Below are 14,748 nucleotides of genomic sequence, written 5' to 3' on the forward strand. Positions count from 1 at the left end.
AATGCACCAGTTACAAAAACTGCAAGGACTAGACATGAAGAGAAACCTTAACAGATAGGAACACATTGACAGGAAGGATGCAGAATTTCCATGGATGGAGATTTAGTATGAGACTAGACATAGACACAAACTAATCCCAATGGATACAGTCAGTTCTCATTTGGGAGAAGTGTAAAATGTTCTCAGAAGGAAAAAAAAAAGTACATGGCTAACACAACAGAAGATCTTCTCAGATGCATCTGTAAGAACACTGCATATTTCTGGCTCTTTCAGACTACACGGTGCAACATTTAGGTCAAGCCAAGAGTTAAGAGTTTTTACCAGTAACTGTACAGAGAAGCTACAGCGTTAACCACAGAAGCACAAAAGCCACAAGGAGCTAAACCCATGAAGAATTATTACAAAAGCTGTAAATGCAGAGGAGCTCAAATTATATTCCTTGAGTAGTTTTGATAAAATAAGAATGATCTACAATTTTCCAAGATATGACTAACTGAAAGGCAAGCATAAGCAGCTTGCGGTAAACTTGGATTTTTAGTATCTGTTCTTAACTTTTGAATTATGATGCTTTTAAAACAGAAAACACAGCTTTGATTAAAAAAAAAGTCAGTTGCCGCAGATAATTGATTTCTGCAGAAAAATCCACAACTAGGACAAAACAGAACTTCTAATTGCTATTTTAAATTCTGCAGTGACAAGAAAACCTCAAGACAAACGTTATGTAAGACCATTAACCTCTTTGCTCATTACTGGCACCTTAATTTAGCATACCACCACACCAGATAGCTTAAACTGAATTCTTAATGCCAAAGTGTACCACTGGATGCAGCGAAGCAATAATAGGAAGGAAAAAAAATTCCAAAGCAAGCATCGTAAACTGAATTTTACAATTACAGTTCCTTGCACACAAGTAGGTATACCTGAGCCTGCCCAGCTATAAAGAAACAGTATTCTCACTAGACTGATACTCCCCAAAAGATTAGCAGATGCTCCCTAGTATTTTAAGAACACTGAAGAGAAATCAAAGTACTCAGTAGATCTGGACTGACAGAAAACCTCCAGATCACCTTTTATACTAGAAAGTAGGTCAAACCCAAGGAGGCTGTAACCTGCTGAGAAGGAAATTACATTTTGAGTAACTGTTTTAATTCTTTACAAACTAACCTCTCAGCTATCACACATACACGAGTGAGGGAAACACAAAACAAGGTAATCTTGAAGAGCATTCGTGTCAATCCCCACTCCCTCTCCCCACCCCCAAGAAAAGATAGATTAATCTTCTACACTGATAATAAACAAGACAGATGAATTTCAACCAGACAGCCTCTTAAATACTGTTTTCCAATCATTCTTATCACATTGTGGCAAAGAATGTCGTTCAGGAAGAAAACAAAGACTGATTAGGAGCCTACTTTCAGAAGCTATCGTCCTGATGTACGGGGAGAGCTCCTTCTATGAATCACCAGTTCATCCTCCTCTGACTTCATTTACTCTTCAGAATTCCTTGATGTACTTGAATTCATACTCTACCCATCCAGACCATAATGTCCCAACTTGCATACAAGAATATTGTGGGAGACAGCATCAAAACACTGAGTAAACTGAAGCTAAATGGCCTGCGGTGCTCTTCCTCATCCTCAAATCCGATTATTGTATCACAGAAGACAATGAGGTGGGTCAGACATGACTTACCTTTGGTAAATCCATACTGACTGCTCCCAGTCACATTCCTTCACATGCCCCGAAAGGTGTACCAAAAGGTCCTGACCCACAACTATCCCCGGGCCTGAAGTGAGACTGACCAGCTTGCAGGTTGTTGGATTATCCTTCGGGTCTATTTTGAAGACAAGTGCAACACCTGCCTTTGTCAAGTGATCAGAGATGCCCCAGCACCTCCGTGACTTTTCAAAGATGGCCAAGACTGGCATCACTATGGCACAGCCAGTCCAGCACCTTTGGGTGCAGCCTATCAGGTCCCACGGACTCACATGGCTCAAACTCTCTCATGTTTTCACTTGCTTCCGACAGTTGTTTCCTCTTTGATCCCTGCCTCTAAACACAGGAGCCCAGAGGATTTCACTGCTGAAGACTTAGGCATAAAAAGCACTGAATACCTCAAGCAAGTCTGTGCCAACCCTCACTCATTCAGCCACCTCATTCAGCAGAGTCTTTGTTTAGCCTTTTACTGCTGATGTAGAGTAGAAGCTACCTCGTAATTATCAGCGATGTTGTAACAAGCACTGTCCTGAGAGAAAGTAGTTGTTTCCACAATTCAGACAGAAATGCAGACTAACATAGCTGAGTTTGTTCTGTCTGTATTCCAGGTTGCCAAAGAAACCACGGGTCCCTTTGCAGGATGTAAAACCAACTTGCTGGAGAATTGCATGACCCTATTTCTAAAATGTTTGGCAAAAAAGCCTCCCTCGCTGCTGGCCAGGCTAAGTGAATGTAGCAAAAGGAAGTCAGCTTTGTAAAGAGCAAACCTAGACCCTCCTGAAAATCCCTAAGAAACTCTCATGGAGAAGCTTCTTTTCAGCTCTAATTAAGAAAAATCTGGATGATGGAATAAGGAACTAAGATTTTTACCCAACTAGATGACAACCAGTCAAACTGCTCTAGGTATAGAAAAGGAGATGCTTTATGATGACTCCATATTCTCATGGTTTTTACATGCATAATATCTCACTGTATCAGATGAAGGGAACAGCAGGAGTAAACTCAAAGCTGTTCTAATACTCCCCAAGAGAAGGGAGAGCCAAAGGACACAAAACGCTTGCAGCCTAGGTCATTGCTTCAGGCTTCTGGCATTGAGCAGGCACCTCCTTGTGCCACGCTGACACTGCCAAAGCAATGGCAGCGCCTGCTGTGTCTGAAAGCTAGCACGGAAGTGTAACACAAGCAAATAAAAGTACGTTTTATCAGACTCCAGAACTCATAAGTCTCCCCTGCCCCCTTCTGGGAACAAGGTGGATTTGAAAACCAATATTTATTTCCAGTGATAAAATTGTTTACTTGGGCAAACAACCAAAAGAAAACCAGAAAGAGCTATTGCCTCAAGCAGGAGTCCCTTCAGCAAAGACATGGATATTATTAAGTACATCTCCTTCAGCAGCAGAGACAGACTCAAACTGGATTTTCTTTACACGTTCAGCGAAGACACTGACAGAAACTCATGCCTGCCAGAAAACTGCCTGACAATTCACTACAGCTCAACTGTTACAACTAAGCCGATTCATTTCTTGGGTCACGATGCAAATGCGCAATGCAGACCCCCTGTCCTTTACCCCAGTATCTCCACTACTTCCTTCTCCCCAGCCATCCCCAAAGAAAAGCTAGCAGCTACAACAAAACTTGCATGATATGCATCTACTGCTCATATACCTTCTCCACAAGTTATGGAAACCGCATTCTACTAAGCTGCTGACTGAGACCTGACTTAAGCAAAAATCCTTTTGCAATAACTCGCCACCCCATGTCTTTATGTTGAGATCTTAGATGCAAAAGCCAGACCTCATTAAGGCCAGAAGAGAAAAATTCTCTCACCTGCCTCTTCCTATCACTGCTAACTCAGAAAACATTGTGCTACTGTTTGTCTATGCATTTTCACATTCCACAGTGTTGAGAGTTGCACTTTCCTTTTCACTTCCAGAGAGCAGTCCAGCAATGCTCCGCTACTCATAAAACTTAAGCATATATTCAATTGCTTCTCCTTGTCTCTGCTTTGCCTGTGGGCTGAGGAGAAAAGCTAAGCAAAGACCCCCACACCCCACTCCCAGCTGTGACAAGAAGGAAATTTCCAAAAGAATAGAGCATGTCTACATTTAAGCAGACATTTAGGATCTGTGAAGAGAAATGCTTCTCATTTTGAAGAGACTGACCCCTCATTAGAGATCCAGGAACTCCATCCAAAGAGTACACTGTGAGCAACAACACGTTCCATGCTCTCCCCTCCCTTTGCAAAGTCAGCTGGTAAGGAGCAGAAGCTGGCTCCAGTACTCAGGAAGCAGCACAAATGTTTTGTTTCCTAGAAATGAGGACAACATCTAGATTTAAACCTATCAAGTCTGAGAGTTATGCATCAAAGCCAAACACAAATTTGCCAGGAGGAACCATGACAAGCAAGCTAATCTCACTCTTAAGGCCTTTCAAAACCAGCATTTAATTTGCTTCACTTCAAACTCACTGTAAAGCAGCTTTACAATTCCTACAATATGCTGTGGGCTGTGACACCACTCTGATCAATCTCCTCCTCAGATCTATACATTGCCCTTTTTCTGCACTGTCTGATAAATAATTATACAGAAATGAACAGTGTTAGATAAAGGGATTCCAAGCAATTGGCTCTCTTAAACTGAGGACTACAGGATCTCTGCCTTCAAGAAATCTATAGCAATGCCCATTCAGTACAACTCACATTGTTAGAAAGAAAACAAGCTTAAGATCCAAACAAGCAAACATCAGTACTATGCCCATTTTCTCACTTCTGGCCAGGAACAAACATATGCTTAGCCATGGCATGGGTTCTACCTCTGCCTCTTGTCACCACTAGACCGCATCAGAGTAGCACTCTGACCTGAGGATGTTCTGCCAAAATTCCAGGTGATACACCAACAGCAGCTCTGAACAAAAAGATTAATACTCAGACTTTAATACATTGTCTGCATAAGCTCTACTTACCCCCCCAAGTAAAGCAAGGCAGTAAAAGTAAGATTCACAGCCTCACACGATCTGGAGTTCACTACCCAAGAGGACTTTAATCTCACATACGGAGGCAGAGATATACCAGGGCATTTCAGCAGTCAGAACTGAGTTTGAGAGTGAATGGAGGAGAGGCACACACATTAGAATTTTTTCTTTTTCTGCCTTACTGTTAAGATAAAGCTGAACAAACATTTTGCTTCAGCTACACTTGTCTTTTTCTACATAGGGAAGATGACAAGACTTACATTTGACAGGCAACAAATGGCATCATGCAGTTTTACCAGACAGCCCTGCTTTTACCTGAACACTGTTAGAACATTTAAAGCCAGGAGAAATACAGCAATTCTTACATCTCTCTGCTGAAGTTTAACAGGCCAGCAAAGAGCTCAGTTTATTTGGTTAAGAGATACTTTAGATAATCATAGTCAATCTGAGGTCATCCAAATGGAAAGAAAATAACTAGGAACAGGCTACTTGTTTTGGTGCTTCCACTGAGTATTTCAATAATCTTGGTCAAATCATTCAGCCCCAGTGTACTTCAGCCAATGATAAAAGAGCATTTCAGCAAGGAACAACAGGATAGTCCAGTGAACTATCTGTACACTGTTTTGAAAAGACTGCAGTCTGGTGATCATTTTATTTTCCATGATCCCCTTGCACTCCATTTCAACTTAGTCCTACCTGATAATTCAAGATTTTAAGAATTTGTGTCCTAGTCCATCAACAACTGAGTTTGTTAATACCAACTCAAATTAAGGCATCTCTTCCAAGTGAATGTGGTGCTGTTTGGCTGAAGAACCAAACTCTTTAGCAACTTTTCTGCTCAAAAGGCAGACACAGAAAAGGACAATCTAGGAGTACAGCAGTTCCACAGAAAGAGTAAAGAGCATAAAAGCAAGATTATCCAAACAAATTATTGTGCCAGAAGCACAAGCAGCAGCTGTTACTTAGTGGTTTCTTCTGTTAACGTAGTTCTGAGACACCAATATTAAACAAAATTTGAGGCTTTCTTAAGCATCTGAAAAAGGTCAGAGAGAGAGAGAGATATCCAAGGCAGTCAGATGTACACTACTCCAGATAATATCAATGCTCAGGACACAGCTTAATTTATTGTATGAGAAAAGGGAACAGCAGGTTGCCCTGCTATGCCGAGTAAACACCCATTATGGAATAAATGTAACAAGGTTTGTAGGGATAGGTAAAACTGTTTACTAGACCATCTGATAGAGGATGCTCTCCTCTCCTGCTACGACCCCTTCTATTTTTATACTGCTGATGAAAAAAATTAATTCAGCTGGAAAAGACATATTTTGGGGCCCTACTTTCCTACCTAATCCTTCTTTCCTTGGAAAAGCACTAACAGCTCACATGCCAATCACAATGACAAAAAAAGCATTCACATCACTATCTTCTCAATACCCCCAGCAAAACAAGTTTTATTTTAAAAGTGTAGTTTTACCACTGTAAATGATATCTACATTAAGGGATTCCACTAGCAGAGCTACACTAGGCAAGGATGAACATGCTGATTAATGCAGCTGTCCCAAGCATTTGTAGTAGAAATGACCTTATAAGCACATCCGCAGGGAGTTAAAGCCACAAAATCACATTGCAAATCCATGCCCCCTACTTGATATCCGTTTAATTTTCCTAACCAGATGACCCTTAAGGATCACAGGCAAGAAAACACGAACTATAACTTCCCAACTTGACACTTCTTCATTGCAATGTTTTCCATGAGAAATCACCAAAAGAAGGTACCTTCTCACATACAGGACATTCTCTTGCACTGTCAATCCACTACAAAAAAAAAACAAAACACACAAACAAAAAACAGAGAGGAGAAGGAAAGAAAAATCTGAGCTGCATGTTAGCAAAAAAAAAAAAAAAAAAAAAAAAAAAAAACCCCTCAATGCAGGTGCTGCAAGAAAGTAAGCAGTGCCATGGAAATACAGGGATAAAGTGCAACATTTTGGTTTTGAGTTTCTAAATAGGAAATAACTTAAAGCCTCTGTCTAACCAACATACTCTAGACAAAGACAGTGCACTAAAGCTAGTACATATTTTAAGTAAAATATATTATATAGTATCTGATGACCCTTAAAGCTAAGGTAGCAGATTTTGCTTGAAACTAGCTACAACTCTAAAGAGACTTTCATACAAGGATACTCTCACATCCCTTGTGACATTAAAAAAATTCAATACGGCAGAACATACGTAACACACAACTCAGGGTCACGGAAGGGACTGTGATCTGGGCCTTCTGTTATCCTGTTACTCTTCTAGGGATCAGCATAATCTGCAAGACTCTCAGTCACTCATACTGAAAAATCTTAAAGCTGTTAACATGTTCTGTGGCTTGCAGTACGCTCTGGAAGGTAAAGGGCAAAGAATTAACAGACACACCCCCAGTCACTTGAGTGAAAATGAAAGGCAATCTGATCCTGAGGCTATCTTCTCAGCAGACTCATGAATTGGATGGCTAGCCACAGCTTCAAGTTTGGCAAGGTGCTGTGTGTTTTGAAGGGCAAAACCCCAAAATTTGGCATTTAAAAATGTCTGCAAAATCATTTTAGCAGACCAGGAGCCAGCACTACCATCCTTTGGTGCTGCCTTCTAGCAAACCTCACACTTCCAAGGAACTCAACGTAACTTTGGCATTGCAAAAAGAAATATCCAAGGAGAAGGGAACTCCTAGATGCCAAACCAGCAGTACCTGAACACAATTCACCCTACTATACTGCTTAAACTCCTTTCAAAGGAAAGGGACCTTTAATACTCCAAATCTTCATTATTACTCTCCTCATATACTGGCACTGGGCAGCAGGCCTCTTGCAATACTCTACCACACCAGCCAGTTCTGTTCTAAAGGTTTGAAACAAGCAGCTCTTCCTTTTCAAATGAAGTGAAGAATCAAACAAATGAAGCCTATATTTAACTTCCTATTCACTGCAGCAGTTGCAAACAAGTTTCTGTAAACACTCTACAGGTCACAAATTTCCAGTATCTTATCTAAATGTTAAGCTGCTGAAGTAGAGCTCAAAGCTCTTTCCAACAGGCTTTCTAGAGTGCCACTTACAATAATTGAGGCCACTGGCTAAGTAACAGAGCTGTAAAGCCAAAGCAAAAAGAAAATGATTTGTTAAACATGATCTACTGTCAAATTGGCTTGCATCTAATTATTAAGTGCAGCACCTGCATATATATATTAGAAAAATAAATTACTTTTGCCTCGTATGCTAAAAAAAGCTTAGCACACATTAATTTGGAAGATACACAGGCTGTGGCAAGTTTGCTTTTAATAGCAGGCCTGCCTCAAGCATATAAAAGCTACCTTGATTTTTCACACCTTAAATTCTTCTAAAGATACTGGAAGACCACGTTGCAGCTTCTACAAAAACATCAGTCTGCTAAATCAAGTGCCACCTGGGTTACAATACATCATGGGCCATATATAGCTAGGGAAAGCAAATTTACTCTCTCATTTTCTTCCTCAGTCCAATACCATGTGATAACAGATGCCAGAATCGTACCCTCTCAGACTGAAAGACACAAACAAGCACTATGGGTAGAAAATAAAAGAGTTCTCTTTGAGGATCATAAGAAAACTGCAAATTATAGCAAACCTGAAACAATAGAAACTGCTTTGCACTCATGGAAGAGCCAACCTGTCAAGCTCACTACCACAAGACACTGACCTTATCAGAATTTTTAAAAGGTTTTGAATTTTCTTCTGGCTGTCATGTCACAATAAGATAAAGTACAAAAACCACAAAGTCTGGAAACACTTCACAACTGAACTTGTAACCTTTAATTGCCAGGTTTTAAGAAGGTATTTTAACTGCAGTGAATAAAAGAACTTGGTTTACTTTTGGCTGGTGAATAATACAACACCCTTAACTATTTTAACTAAGAATATCTGAGTCAAGCTGCATTTACAAATCAGAACTAATTTTTAAGAGGACTGGGTTTTGTTATTTGGTGAACCAGGTTGTCAACAGGTTCACTGTATTCTCAACTGCTGAAATACATCCAGAAGTGTCAGTCCTAAGGATGCTACATGACTAATGAACAGACCACAGGAACAGAAATACCTGTGATCTTACTTAACTAAATCTAAGAACAATTAAGGGGAAAACCAGAAAACCTAAGTGCTGCTATTACAGGAAGAAAATACTAGCATGCATAGCACCTGAAGAAGAAATAGTGAAAACTATTTAGATTCCACACAGTGGAAAACAGTGGTACTTACTCAGTCTGACAAATGGAGTTAGAGGCTTTCTCTCAGTTCTATAAAAACAAAAGATGTGTAAAACATGACTGGTAATGCTTATTGGTTCAGATTTAGCTTACCTCCAAATTTGAATAAGTGTATTCAGAGCAACACTTGTGGTAAGAACTACGAAATATTTAAGACCTCAATTACATAAAGAAGATTTGTACCCAACCAAGGAAAATGCCACTTGCACAGCATAAGAAAAGATCTTGCAATATTTGGTCCAAATGGGAAATAAAGCAAACCATTCCAGTATTTGCAAAAGTAAGGGTATCCATAATAATTTTGTATACAGTTACATTAATCTAAGCAAAATCTGCAAAGTCGAGATTAACCTGATGTGGGTTTTATTGTGGGAATTGTGGGGGTGTTTAAGAAACCATCTAAAAAAACCTGCATATGTAGTATTTCAACACAAACTGAGCTTTAGGCTGCTTTAACAATCTTTTGGGGACAAACTCAAAAGATCTTTATTTTCCCCCCACATTCATGAGGGTTGGCGCTCTCATCCCACGAATCTGACAAGCATACCTTCCTCCAATCCGCCATGTAGCTTTACACACAGACCTCAGTTTGGAAAAGTGAAATATACCTTCTACCAGGCAGCAAGCATTCCAAGAGCCTTTCAAAGCTCCAGGACTTTACCAGTTTTAGTTACAGTCCACAACAGTACTCAAACCAACACAAGAACGCAACTACACCTCAACTTCTGCAATAGCTCCAACATTTTCACTGAAGTTACTCTCTGGTTTGATTCAGCCACTGACTAAGACAAAGGACTATGCAGCCCCCTAGGCTTCTCTCCCAAGTCCTTCCTGCTTTAAATAACTCACTGACATCTGCATTCACTGGTGCACTGATTTTGGTGCTCGAAGCTGCTTATCGCCTATAGTTAGCTGTAATGAGATCATGACTGCCTCCCCACACGTGCTTAAGCTGCTTAGACAGTACTGTCAAAGGACACAGAACAAACAGCCAGCCCTATTTTCCTGTGCCTCTCTAAGATTTCTAAACTCACTTTTTGAAACACTTGACAATATTTTGATACCAAGAGTGGACGATGCTAGTCAGAATTAAAGATTATATGTATTTTGCATAAACCCACTCTGGCAATTTAAAAACTGGGTAAAATGCAGCTCAGCATGTAACTAGAGGGGGACACCCCACAAACCAGAAATATCACAGAATATACGAGCTATATAGTAGTTCGCCTTTAGAGCAGTACTTCATTCAGCTGTGACAAAGACACAGAAGCATCCCCTGCAAAGGCAGCACCATGTCTTCTCTCCCCACCCCAGGAAGGTAGCTTGGAGCTCAGTATCTTTGGTCATTACCTATTGCACTTCAAAATAACAAAGACCATTAGTCACACAGGTCAGGGACTTCCCACCAGAAAAGTGAACTGTGCAACACAGCCACTATTTAGAACACACTGCGTCTCAAGAAAACAAGGTCATTTGAGTCTGCTGGCAAACAAATGCTTATACCACAGGTACTACACTACTGAGTCATATCTTTGTTGATAAAGAACTGGGGTAAAACAGGTATGCTAGACTTTCTTCCAAATTCAGAACAACACAAAGTAATCCCTTTCAGCCTGGAAGACTATCAAGACAGCCTATCATCTTTCAGCAAACTAACCTCAGAATAGAAAGAAGAAATAAAAACAAGACAATGACAGGGTTCCAAAATCATCGTAAGATACAGCCACCTAAACGGCCAGAATTGCTAGAGCATGAGAGTTAGCCTCCAAATCTTGGAAGCTTGGTTCTTATTACAAAGAATTCACACCAATATGATCAGAAGTTAAAAAACACAGAACAGGACTGAGCTTTTCAATGTCCTAGTGCACTTACCTTGGCACTCCTGTAGTATCCTCCAAAGACAAGAGCAGACCTCCCACAAAACCATATCCACATACCCTTAAAGGGCAAAATTACAAAGTGAGAGGTAAAAAGCAAGCAGCTTATTTCTCTTTGCACAGTATTTAAGGTCGCTGCGTATGTATTCTGGGCAAAACAGAAAAAAGTTACCTTAGAGATGTCACCCAAGCTCTCTCTGTTGAGCAGTCACTGGAATATGGAGCCAACCTCTCACAATCAAGAGGGAGTAGGACACCAGAAGCAAGTCAGCCTGGAAGATGTTGTATGGAAACGAGTTAGCAAGTGCTAAATTAGCTTTTATTTAGATCTTTACTTGCTCATCAATTCAGAATGCTTGCGAGCATGCCTTCTCTCAAGCCTGAGACCAGAATTCACAACGAGCTCCTTTCAGGATGCACTTATTCTTCTGGGCTCTGACAGATGCTCTTTACCAACCGTTCCACCCGGGCCGAGGGGACCACTGCCCCCAGCTGCCTCCTCCATCCTCAACAGATAATTACCAACCAGTGGGTGGAGCAAAACAGGATGCACGCCTGTTCTTCATCTGGCCTGGTTCACAAGACCCTGATGGGTACTAATGAAGAAAGGTTGAACCACAGTATTTAATATTAATCTGCAGCAACTGAACAGACACTGTTGTAGGCCCTAATATAAGGAAGGTAGGGTTTGGCAAAGAAGCAGGACAGCTGGTGGAAGAGATAACCTTTCCAACTACAAAAGCTGAATCAGAGACAGCTTATCTACCCGAGCTCTCAACCATGTGTAGTAACATCCTACCAGGACAGGCACATTACATCTCATAACCTTTTTTACTGCTTTTATCAGATTTGATTGACACAGATCTTCTACTAATATAATTACGACAGCTACACCCATGTTATTTTTGAACAGAAACAATTGCACTAATGTTAACTACCGTAGATAGCATTATACAGATAGAGAGGCACCCTATAATAGCAAAGCATATTCCTCTACCTCCAGAGAAGGGGGTAAAATCATTTGTTGTGAATGAAACTGACTGCATGCTGACAGGGGTTATACAAAATAAAAGAAAGCTTAAAGAAGCTTGTCTTTTATACAGTTAATGCCACTCAAAATGCATATAGACAAGTCTACAGATATAACTGAAGGCAAATGACTTGCACCTTAGTACTATCTGCAGAGTAGTTCGCACCGACGGGGACTATACAGGAAGCACAGGCACCCCAACACACCAATTAAGAGAACTGCATCTCTTAGAAAGTACATCTACCCGAACAGCACACTGGGAAAGCCAAAAATAACAGCTGCTGCCACATCAGAACAGCACAAGCACTGCGTACAGGCGATGCCTGCAAAACAGAAACTAAGCAGCCATGCACAAACACTTCCTCTTCCTCCCCCATCCCCTACGACAGCAGCAACAAACCTGAGATTAAACACTTGCCAGCATCCTGCTCTGCATTCCTCTCACGTCAGGAATATAGAAGAGGGAGACTGCTAGCTGCTCCTCCATATATCTGAAGGGTTCCTTCAGTTTACAGCAAGTAATACAAATACTTGACATGATTCTTGCAGAGGTTTCTGTTCCCTTTTCTTCTTGCTTTTCACTCCTTTTCTCTAGCTCACCCATTTCAGAGCTCACTAGGGATTCCTTGTATTTACTGGGCTTCTTTTTGACACATTCCTTCTCAAAGACTGGGAAGTAAGAAATAAAAGCAGTTGTTCCTAGGCAAATCACATTATATAAACAAGCAGAGCCACGGCTCCACTGAGCTGCCACACAAGCTCTGCAAGTCAGGTTCAAATCTGAACCCTGCCCAGCACCAAGACTGATGGTGTGACACTGTCAAATGTAAGAGTAAACAAATCAGGCTGCAGTTTTCTGTCAATACTAACTTCTGAGACATTAAATCCCAGCATCAACACTCAACCGTGATGCACATTTCAAACACACTACAAACCAATTCCCAATGGGCAGACTGAGGGAATCCAGTGGCAGCAAGTGCCTGGGTAACAATGCAGTGCTCGAGTAATGGCTCAAACAATGCCTCTGTCAGATTTTCTACAGCTTCAGTATCTGCATTTCAACCACAGATGGATGAAACATACCTCCTCTACAGCACAGGCTGGGGATATTCAACTTCAAACTTACCACCTACATTCCTTATTCCAATGGAAAGTATAAGACAGTGCCACCCCAGGCCTCAGTGTGCCAGTCAGAACGCACCAGATCCACCACAACCTTTAGACACAGAGAAATCAACTAAAAACTGAAATCTAAAAAGGCAAGTGATCAAACTTTTTACAAACATTTGGTGAGCCACTGAACCAAAGAGACTGTGTCCTGTAAGCAGATGGTCAATCAACAGCTCCAAGCTTGTCATCTCACACTAGTCAAGCTCAACAAGGTCACATTTTCAGAGTTTGGTAATTTTACCCAAAATGAATAAGCTCCATATACAGGGGAGGGAAGGAGAGAAGAAACAAAGAAAGCAGATCAGATGGGATGAGAACAGCATGCAACCACATGATTAAGAAGAAATCACAATGCTTGTTCAGAAGGCCAACTGGCTGATTAAGGGTGCTGGTACTACTTCAGCCTGGCCATTTTTTGACCTTTGAGTGCTTGCTATTCTAACCTTGACTTCTCAGTGCAATGCCATACAGAATAACTTGCAAGTCAATTGACTAACACAATCTGTCACAAGAGGGGATCCCAAAGCACATCTAATTTTGCTTTCTAGAATACTGTTGTAAGAAGGAGATGCCCAGTACTGTCATCCGGATGATGAAGCGCACAATGATACTATTCCAAAAGTAGCAGAAAAGAAGCATGGATACTACTTTTCCATTTTATTTTAAAATATATGTTAGATATGTATTTTTAAATTGTATTTTTATATAACTAAATATATAAGAACATGTTGTTGCCCTGCTTCACAGTCACAGTGCAGGTTTACCCTGAACAAGTATGACTCCATGTTCCCACCATTGCCCTTGAACCAGCAAAATCATTTAGGCATCCACAAAGCTGGGGAGAAAAAAAAAAAAAAAAAAAAAAACACACGACAGTTTCTCTTCAGTTTGAGCAGTTCATAAGTGAGGGAACTCTAAATCCTACCTGCACAAATACCCCAGCTGGCACCAGTGACAGGGCAAGCACCTCCTGTTGGTTGCAATCTATATTTACATGAGCTTAAAGTGACTGAAACTACACACATTAGGTGGCACAACCAAAACTCCCAGTGACTGGAAGCAGATCCTAGAAACTGTCCCCCTTCTTATCTCAACAGTGAATTGTGCTTACTTGCTCTTTTTCTATGCAAGAAACATGCAAACCTGCAACTAGGTGACTACTGGATAACCAGAGTAGAAGCTAACCTAGGAAAAGTCACACGCACTGTTCAGAAGAGGGTCCTACCACCACATCCTACTCTTTCCAACCCTGTGGTCATCGGAGATTCCTATGGTAATGACCTCACATACATCAACCTCCCCCTCAAAGAGGTAAGGATCATCTTCCCCTGCTCTCCCAAAAGTCCTTATTAGATGAGAAACAAAGGTAATGCCATGAAAAGGACAGTTCAGATCCGCCTAACAGGCTCTAATTGGAATGGCATAGGCTGTTCACCCATGCACCTGGAAATGGTTTTGCTGAAAAAGCTGCGGAAGGCATGCATCTCTCTCATGCTATTGGAAGAAAAATTAGCATCAGGACAATCCAGAACATTTAATGTTACCTTGCTATATAGAGAGTTCACACATAATCTCTTCTCAGTATACTGCTTTCCGTACAGCTCCAAAACACAGCACTTACCTTAGGTCAGTGCTAAACTAACCCAGCCACAGAAAAATATTTCTCAATCTCAATAATAAGGAACTGTTACATGGGTTTAGGATGTCTGT

General features: G+C 40.9%; 1 protein-coding gene across 5 annotated transcripts in view; it reads right to left on the reverse strand.

Moving 5' to 3' along the window:
• IP6K1 (inositol hexakisphosphate kinase 1) overlaps nt 1-14,748 on the reverse strand; it is a 39,191-nt gene that overhangs the window by 22,842 nt on the left and 1,601 nt on the right. Inside the window, exons 3-4 of one of the 5 annotated variants that reach the window (XM_042799419.1) lie at nt 11,011-13,084; nt 10,834-10,899 (exon numbers count right to left, since the gene is read on the reverse strand). The exons of 1 other annotated variant lie outside the window; for it this stretch is intronic. The gene's annotated coding sequence lies outside the window, so the exon portion shown is untranslated. Of the gene's footprint in view, nt 1-1,412; nt 1,531-1,692; nt 1,714-10,833; nt 10,900-11,010; nt 13,085-14,748 lie in introns of those variants that run through there. 3 more of the 5 variants (XM_042799418.1, XM_033004106.2, XM_033004105.2) reach the window with 3 other exon arrangements.

This window comes from Tyto alba, unplaced genomic scaffold (genome assembly GCF_018691265.1).
Source record: "Tyto alba isolate M040663 unplaced genomic scaffold, T.alba_DEE_v4.0 Super-Scaffold_3, whole genome shotgun sequence".
NCBI lineage: Eukaryota > Metazoa > Chordata > Aves > Strigiformes > Tytonidae > Tyto > Tyto alba.